Source organism: Fistularia commersonii, unplaced genomic scaffold (genome assembly GCF_037954325.1).
Source record: "Fistularia commersonii isolate RoL2024-O1a breed Wild unplaced genomic scaffold, RoL_Fcom_v1.0 HiC_scaffold_39, whole genome shotgun sequence".
Lineage (NCBI taxonomy): Eukaryota > Metazoa > Chordata > Actinopteri > Syngnathiformes > Fistulariidae > Fistularia > Fistularia commersonii.
Window position 1 is genome coordinate 592,501 of NW_028233997.1, and position 10,000 is coordinate 602,500.

The window sequence follows — 10,000 nt, forward strand, 5'->3', positions numbered from 1 at the left end:
TAGACAAAAAAAGAAATTAAAAGGAAATAATTAAATAAATAGATAGACCAATGAAATTAAAACCGAAAAAAAAAAATGCAAGGGGAATACGACATGTAATTAAGTTGGCGATTCACAAGGAATCTCAGACATCAAACTGTATATTTTTTGTTGTTTATATATAAACATATATAAACAAACATATATTGTTTGTTGTTTATTTTTGGGATATATTGAGGAATATTTAATGGAAAGGAGTCACAATCGCTTTTTGACAATGTCGAAGTGTATACGTGGCTATAGAATTTAAAGTTTTCATTAGAAATTATAGCCTCATCTGTAATTTCCTTGTTGTTAAGACGGGCTTAGCTTTGCTCCGCTCCTCCTCTCCTCCGCTCCTCCGCTCTTCCGCTCCGGGCCCTGGAACTCCCGATCCGCGGGACTTCGGTGAATTCCGGGCCAGTTTTTTGCTCTTCTGCTCTCCTCCCCTCCTCCGCTTCTTCGCTCCCCCGCTTTGGACCCTGGAACTCTTGAACAGGGCCGGGCTTCTGCCCTCCGCCTCTCCTCTGCTCATCCGCTCCAGGCCCTGGCACTCCCTGTGATCCAGTCATTCGCATGTGCGTGCCCGGAGGTCCGGGAGCTCCACTCAAACGTCCGGGGGGGATAAGGGTAAGGGGTCCTGCCCCCCCCCCCCTCGCCGCCTCTGAGAAGAGAAACATCTCCTCCACTCCTCCGCTCATCCGCTGCGGAACCAGGTACTACCGATCCGCCGGACTCAGGCGAATTGCAGAAAGGGGTTTTGCTGTCCTCCGCTCCTCCGCTCCTCCGCTCCTCCGCTCCTCCGCTCCTCCGCTCCTCCGTTTCGGGCCCTGGAACTCCCGAACCGCTGGACACAAGCGAATCACGGTCCGGGCTTCTGCTCTCCTCCGCTCCTCACCTCATCCGCTCCAGGCCCTGGTACTCCGTGTCCGCGGGAACCCCCCCCAACCCACAAAAACAAACTCTCACACACACACAAACACACGCACACACACACACACACACACACACACACACAAACACACAAACACACACAGACACACCTGAACTCATCATCGCTGTGCTGATAGCATTGGCCGAAACGTATCCACAACCAAACCAACATTAGCTCATCCAGTCATTCACATATGTGTGTGCCCAGAGGTCCGGGAGCTCCAGTCATAACTCCGGGTGATCTCTGTCCGGAGTAGGCTCACCTTAGCCGGTCTAAGGGGTCCTGCTGCCCCCCAGCTTCCCCGCCTTTGAGAAGAGACACATAACTCCGCTCTTCCGCTTCTCCGCTATGGGCCCTGGTACTCCCGATCCTCCGAACTCAGGTGAATTGCGTGACGTGCTTCTGCTCTCCTATAAGCCCCTACACACTTCGAACACGGCTGTTATCACCCTGTTACTGCATTTCAATGACACCCATTTGCTTTCGATCTCAGTGTCTGCCTCCGTACGGAAAAAGCGGGATGGGTGGGGGGGCATAAGCGCATTCGTGCTGTAAGTAATCAGAAGTTAATAGTGTTAACGGTTTGCGAGAAATTTTTAATGCTAGACAAAAAAAGAAAATTAGAAGGATATAATTAAATAAATAGATAGAAAAATAAAATTAAAAACGAAAAAAAAAAATTGTGAGGGGAATATAACATGTAATTAAGTTGGCGGTTCACAAGGAATCTCAGACATCAAACTGTTTTTAATTGAACATAAATAGTACACCCAAATATACAAATGTACAAATAAACATAGCAAGGTAGAACTGAATGTCAATGAAACAACCAGGGATGAGGAAGCAACGGACATCAGGACATTTGTTCTGTATGTAATGAGAAGTTAATAGTGTTACAGGTTTGTGAGAAATTTACAGTGCGAGACAAAAAAAGAAATTAAAAGGAAGTAATTAAATCAATAGATAGACAAATAAGAAATTAAAACGAAAAAAAAAAAAAAATTGCAAGGGGAATGTAACATGTAATCAAGTTGTTTTTTTTGTTTTTTTTTTTTTTTTTACCAAAAAAAAAAGGAACCTCGGACATGGGTAACTATATTTTTTTGTTTTCGGATTTTTCCATAAGTTTTAAGGATTTTTTTTTTTTTTTTTATATTTCAAAATCGTTTATGAAGACATTAAAATTTGGGGAGCATTTTTGCATTCTGTTCTTGTGAATGAAGAACTTGGCCAGGCCTAAAAGAACATTGACACAGAGTTCATCTGTTATGTTGCTTATAAGTAAACAGAATGTTATATCATCTTTTGAGAAGGAAACTGGTGACGATGGAATGAGAAGGAGAAAAAATATATGGTCAGTGGTTTCAATGTTGTCTTCACAAAATGTACAAATATTATCTTCAAAATTAAAGCGTACCCTCGATAATTCCTTAGATGGGTAGATGTCAGTCATAATTTTGAAGTGGGTCTCTTTTGCCTTGGGGGTATGGGTAGAGTCAGATACATAGTTCGCAGCGTGGCAATCGATTCCTCATCAAATTTATTTAAAATATCCTTTTTTTTTTTTTTGACGTCCAGGGAATAAGTTTCCTGTGAAACATTTCCTAATAAAGGAGTTGCCGCGCTTTCTGTCCACAATTGAGATTCCCTGGAGTGATAGTCGGGGTAACTGTGGTTGTACGGTTCGGTGCGTCATTATATTTTTGGTCAGGAATACAAATTGTCGAGGCAGTGCGTTTCGTAACTTTAGCAACTCTAATATGGGAGGCTTGAATCTGTGTGTAGTACAGAACTGCTCATTGTCCAGAGGACTGCCAGTGTCATCCATCAAGTCAATTATCGACCATATACCTTTCTCAAAGCATTCCTTGTAAAACAGAGGTTTGTTGCCATGCAGTACATATCGATTGTTCCAAACTATTATACTGTGTGGTGAGAAATTGTGTACGTATATCATTTTCCAGTATAATAATATTTGTTTATGGAACTCTGAACATTTGACAGGAATCTTGTTGATATCCAAGTCAGAGATAAGCAGAAGACTCAGGCCGCCGACTTTGTTGAATAAGTAGTTTGGAGTACAATACCAGAAAGAACGATGAGGTTTGATCCAGGATTTCAACCAGTTCACCTTCAATGTCCCATTCAAGCAGTCCGACTCTATCACTTTCAGCCCTCCTTCACTTGTTTCTTTCACCATATGTGATTTTTCTTAGATGGTGTGGTCTGTTCCTCCAGATAAAGTTGAAATTGATTTGGTTAACAGATTTTACGAGTTGATTTGGAGCAGCATTGGAATACGCTGGGTATATACATCTGGATAAACACATCCATTTTAGTCAAATATATCCGGCCTAATATTGATAAATCTCTCTGGAGCCATATATTAGAATTAAGCTTTACTTTGATTCAGTTTAGATTCAATGTTCCTGGATTGATTTAACGTTTGGTCCTTGGATAGGAAAATGCTCAAGTATTTTATTTCTGATTTCATAGAAACATCGCTGATTTCCTTTAGTGGCGAGTCATGCAGCGCAAGAAGTTTGCATTTCTTTAAGTTTAATGACAATCCTGAAGCCTTGGAGAATGTTTTGGTTTTTTTCAGCACTTATTGGGACTTGATGTTCATTTTTCAAAACTAAGGTTGTGTCATCTGCCAGCAGGCTAATAACAATTTCTGTCCCCAACATTACTTCTGTCCCACACGTATACACACACACACACACACACACACACACACACACACACCTTAATTCCACTCTTTTATATACGCATGTCTGGAGTTCCGGGAGCTCGTTCTCAACGTTCTGGGGATAATCATAGCTGTGCTGATAGCATTGGCCGAAACGTATCCACAACCAAACCAACATTAGCTCATCCACTCATTCATATATGTGTGTGCCCAGAGGTCCGGGAGCTCCAGTCATAACTCCGGGTGATATCTGTCCGGAGTAGGCTCACATTAGCCGGTCTAAGGGGTCCTGCTGCCCCCCAGCTTCCCCGCCTTTGAGAAGAGACACATAACTCCGCTCTTCCGCTTCTCCGCTATGGGCCCTGGTACTCCCGATCCTCCGAACTCAGGTGAATTGCGTGACGTGCTTCTGCTCTACTATAAGCCCCTACACACTTCGAACACGGCTGTTATCACCCTGTTACTGCATTTCAATGACACCCATTTGCTTTCGATCTCAGTGTCTGCCTCCGTACGGAAAAAGCGGGATGGGTGGGGGGGCATAAGCGCATTCGTGCTGTAAGTAATCAGAAGTTAATAGTGTTAACGGTTTGCGAGAAATTTTTAATGCTAGACAAAAAAAGAAAATTAAAAGGATATAATTAAATAAATAGATAGAAAAATAAAATTAAAAACGAAAAAAAAAAATTGTGAGGGGAATATAACATGTAATTAAGTTGGCGGTTCACAAGGAATCTCAGACATCAAACTGTTTTTAATTGAACATAAAAAGTACACCCAAATATACAAATGTACAAATAAACATAGCAAGGTAGAACTGAATGTCAATGAAACAACCAGGGATGAGGAAGCAACGGACATCAGGACATTTGTTCTGTATGTAATGAGAAGTTAATAGTGTTACAGGTTTGTGAGAAATTTACAGTGCGAGACAAAAAAAGAAATTAAAAGGAAGTAATTAAATCAATAGATAGACAAATAAGAAATTAAAACGAAAAAAAAAAAAAAAAATTGCAAGGGGAATGTAACATGTAATCAAGTTGTTTTTTTTTTTTTGTTTTTTTTTTTTTACCAAAAAAAAAGGAACCTCGGACATGGGTAACTATATTTTTTAGTTTTTGGATTTTTCCATAAGTTTTAAGGATTTTTTTTTTTTTTTTTTTATATTTCAAAATCGTTTATGAAGACATTAAAATTTGGGGAGCATTTTTGCATTCTGTTCTTGTGAATGAAGAACTTGGCCAGGCCTAAAAGAACATTGACACAGAGTTCATCTGTTATGTTGCTTATAAGTAAACAGAATGTTATATCATCTTTTGAGAAGGAAACTGGTGACGATGGAATGAGAAGGAGAAAAAATATATGGTCAGTGGTTTCAATGTTGTCTTCACAAAATGTACAAATATTATCTTCAAAATTAAAGCGTACCCTCGATAATTCCTTAGATGGGTAGATGTCAGTCATAATTTTGAAGTGGGTCTCTTTTGCCTTGGGGGTATGGGTAGAGTCAGATACATGGTTCGCAGCGTGGCAATCGATTCCTCATCAAATTTATTTAAAATATCCTTTTTTTTTTTTTTGACGTCCAGGGAATAAGTTTCCTGTGAAACATTTCCTAATAAAGGAGTTGCCGCGCTTTCTGTCCACAATTGAGATTCCCTGGAGTGATAGTCGGGGTAACTGTGGTTGTACGGTTCGGTGCGTCATTATATTTTTGGTCAGGAATACAAATTGTCGAGGCAGTGCGTTTCGTAACTTTAGCAACTCTAATATGGGAAGCATGAATCTGTGTGTAGTACAGAACTGCTCATTGTCCAGAGGACTGCCAGTGTCATCCATCAAGTCAATTATCGACCATATACCTTTCTCAAAGCATTCCTTGTAAAACAGAGGTTTGTTGCCATGCAGTACATATCGATTGTTCCAAACTATTATACTGTGTGGTGAGAAATTGTGTACGTATATCATTTTCCAGTATAATAATATTTGTTTATGGAACTCTGAACATTTGACAGGAATCTTGTTGATATCCAAGTCAGAGATAAGCAGAAGACTCAGGCCGCCGACTTTGTTGAATAAGTAGTTTGGAGTACAATACCAGAAAGAACGATGAGGTTTGATCCAGGATTTCAACCAGTTCACCTTCAATGTCCCATTCAAGCAGTCCGACTCTATCACTTTCAGCCCTCCTTCACTTGTTTCTTTCACCATATGTGATTTTTCTTAGATGGTGTGGTCTGTTCCTCCAGATAAAGTTGAAATTGATTTGGTTAACAGATTTTACGAGTTGATTTGGAGCAGCATTGGAATACGCTGGGTATATACATCTGGATAAACACATCCATTTTAGTCAAATATATCCGGCCTAATATTGATAAATCTCTCTGGAGCCATATATTAGAATTAAGCTTTACTTTGATTCAGTTTAGATTCAATGTTCCTGGATTGATTTAACGTTTGGTCCTTGGATAGGAAAATGCTCAAGTATTTTATTTCTGATTTCATAGAAACATCGCTGATTTCCTTTAGTGGCGAGTCATGCAGCGCAAGAAGTTTGCATTTCTTTAAGTTTAATGACAATCCTGAAGCCTTGGAGAATGTTTTGGTTTTTTTCAGCACTTATTGGGACTTGATGTTCATTTTTCAAAACTAAGGTTGTGTCATCTGCCAGCAGGCTAATAACAATTTCTGTCCCCAACATTACTTCTGTCCCACACGTATACACACACACACACACACACACACACACACACACACACCTTAATTCCACTCTTTTATATACGCATGTCTGGAGTTCCGGGAGCTCGTTCTCAACGTTCTGGGGATAATCATAGCTGTGCTGATAGCATTGGCCGAAACGTATCCACAACCAAACCAACATTAGCTCATCCACTCATTCATATATGTGTGTGCCCAGAGGTCCGGGAGCTCCAGTCATAACTCCGGGTGATATCTGTCCGGAGTAGGCTCACATTAGCCGGTCTAAGGGGTCCTGCTGCCCCCCAGCTTCCCCGCCTTTGAGAAGAGACACATAACTCCGCTCTTCCGCTTCTCCGCTATGGGCCCTGGTACTCCCGATCCTCCGAACTCAGGTGAATTGCGTGACGTGCTTCTGCTCTACTATAAGCCCCTACACACTTCGAACACGGCTGTTATCACCCTGTTACTGCATTTCAATGACACCCATTTGCTTTCGATCTCAGTGTCTGCCTCCGTACGGAAAAAGCGGGATGGGTGGGGGGGCATAAGCGCATTCGTGCTGTAAGTAATCAGAAGTTAATAGTGTTAACGGTTTGCGAGAAATTTTTAATGCTAGACAAAAAAAGAAAATTAAAAGGATATAATTAAATAAATAGATAGAAAAATAAAATTAAAAACGAAAAAAAAAAATTGTGAGGGGAATATAACATGTAATTAAGTTGGCGGTTCACAAGGAATCTCAGACATCAAACTGTTTTTAATTGAACATAAATAGTACACCCAAATATACAAATGTACAAATAAACATAGCAAGGTAGAACTGAATGTCAATGAAACAACCAGGGATGAGGAAGCAACGGACATCAGGACATTTGTTCTGTATGTAATGAGAAGTTAATAGTGTTACAGGTTTGTGAGAAATTTACAGTGCGAGACAAAAAAAGAAATTAAAAGGAAGTAATTAAATCAATAGATAGACAAATAAGAAATTAAAACGAAAAAAAAAAAAAAAAATTGCAAGGGGAATGTAACATGTAATCAAGTTGTTTTTTTTTTTTTTTTTTTTTTTTTTTACCAAAAAAAAAAGGAACCTCGGACATGGGTAACTATATTTTTTTGTTTTCGGATTTTTCCATAAGTTTTAAGGATTTTTTTTTTTTTTTTTTATATTTCAAAATCGTTTATGAAGACATTAAAATTTGGGGAGCATTTTTGCATTCTGTTCTTGTGAATGAAGAACTTGGCCAGGCCTAAAAGAACATTGACACAGAGTTCATCTGTTATGTTGCTTATAAGTAAACAGAATGTTATATCATCTTTTGAGAAGGAAACTGGTGACGATGGAATGAGAAGGAGAAAAAATATATGGTCAGTGGTTTCAATGTTGTCTTCACAAAATGTATGAATATTATCTTCAAAATTAAAGCGTACCCTCGATAATTCCTTAGATGGGTAGATGTCAGTCATAATTTTGAAGTGGGTCTCTTTTGCCTTGGGGGTATGGGTAGAGTCAGATACATAGTTCGCAGCGTGGCAATCGATTCCTCATCAAATTTATTTAAAATATCCTTTTTTTTTTTTTTGACGTCCAGGGAATAAGTTTCCTGTGAAACATTTCCTAATAAAGGAGTTGCCGCGCTTTCTGTCCACAATTGAGATTCCCTGGAGTGATAGTCGGGGTAACTGTGGTTGTACGGTTCGGTGCGTCATTATATTTTTGGTCAGGAATACAAATTGTCGAGGCAGTGCGTTTCGTAACTTTAGCAACTCTAATATGGGAGGCTTGAATCTGTGTGTAGTACAGAACTGCTCATTGTCCAGAGGACTGCCAGTGTCATCCATCAAGTCAATTATCGACCATATACCTTTCTCAAAGCATTCCTTGTAAAACAGAGGTTTGTTGCCATGCAGTACATATCGATTGTTCCAAACTATTATACTGTGTGGTGAGAAATTGTGTACGTATATCATTTTCCAGTATAATAATATTTGTTTATGGAACTCTGAACATTTGACAGGAATCTTGTTGATATCCAAGTCAGAGATAAGCAGAAGACTCAGGCCGCCGACTTTGTTGAATAAGTAGTTTGGAGTACAATACCAGAAAGAACGATGAGGTTTGATCCAGGATTTCAACCAGTTCACCTTCAATGTCCCATTCAAGCAGTCCGACTCTATCACTTTCAGCCCTCCTTCACTTGTTTCTTTCACCATATGTGATTTTTCTTAGATGGTGTGGTCTGTTCCTCCAGATAAAGTTGAAATTGATTTGGTTAACAGATTTTACGAGTTGATTTGGAGCAGCATTGGAATACGCTGGGTATATACATCTGGATAAACACATCCATTTTAGTCAAATATATCCGGCCTAATATTGATAAATCTCTCTGGAGCCATATATTAGAATTAAGCTTTACTTTGATTCAGTTTAGATTCAATGTTCCTGGATTGATTTAACGTTTGGTCCTTGGATAGGAAAATGCTCAAGTATTTTATTTCTGATTTCATGGAAACATCGCTGATTTCCTTTAGTGGCGAGTCATGCAGCGCAAGAAGTTTGCATTTCTTTAAGTTTAATGACAATCCTGAAGCCTTGGAGAATGTTTTGGTTGTTTTCGGCACTTATTGGGACTTGATGTTCATTTTTCAAAACTAAGGTTGTGTCATCTGCCAGCAGGCTAATAACAATTTCAGTCCCCAGCACGTCTAACTTTTGGATATCGTTGCTCTTTTCAACATAAACGGCTAGCATTTCGGTAGCAATTATAAATAAATAGGGTGAGATGGGGCAACCTTGGGGGATTCCCACATCAACATGGAAGCTCGGAGTGGTGCCGCTTGGCAGGGTGACACAGCTATGAATATTCTCATAGAGCCCACGGATCACATTCCTGAATATTTAACCAAATCCAAAATGTTCGAGCGTTGCTATGATAAATGGATGTTCGACCGAGTCAAAGGCTTTAGAAAAGTCCAAGAAGGATATGCGGCCATTATCTTCAATGCGATACGCCTCTAAACCCATCGCTCGCCCCGACTCGGGGAATCCTAGAGCCTACTTGCACCCCCGCCCTAACTTAACTCCCTCACTCGTGGAGCTCCCTGAGCTCCACACATCCCGGAGCATCACGCCGACTCATTCACATTTGAATGATTGTCTTTATTTTATGTCCGCTAGATAGAGGCATCCGCACATGCGCATCAGTGGAGCTTCAGGCCGGCTGAGGCATGGACTGAAAATCATAAAGACATGTGTGATGAGCTAAAAGGAAGATAAGCATATTTTTATAATAAATGTAAGAAAGAGAGGGTAATGCAGCCTCAGGGCGGCACTGGCCCGTGTCTCTCCAAGCCTGCCTTTTGGGGGGGGGGGGGGGGGGGGGGGGGGGCACGGAGCAGTGTCTCCCTGTGCCGGTCCCAAGCCCGGATAAATGCAGAGGGTTGCGTCAGGAGGGGCATCCGGCGTAAAACGTTTGCCAAAACCAAACATGCGAGTCAACCATAACTATACCATACCGGATGGGTCGCGGACCGGGTTAACAACGACCGCCATTGGTACTGATGACCTACAGGGTACTAATGGAAATCGGGCTACTGTGGGTCGAAGAACAAGAAGAAGAAGAAGAGGAGGAGTGCGTGTTCGGAAGCAGAGAGAG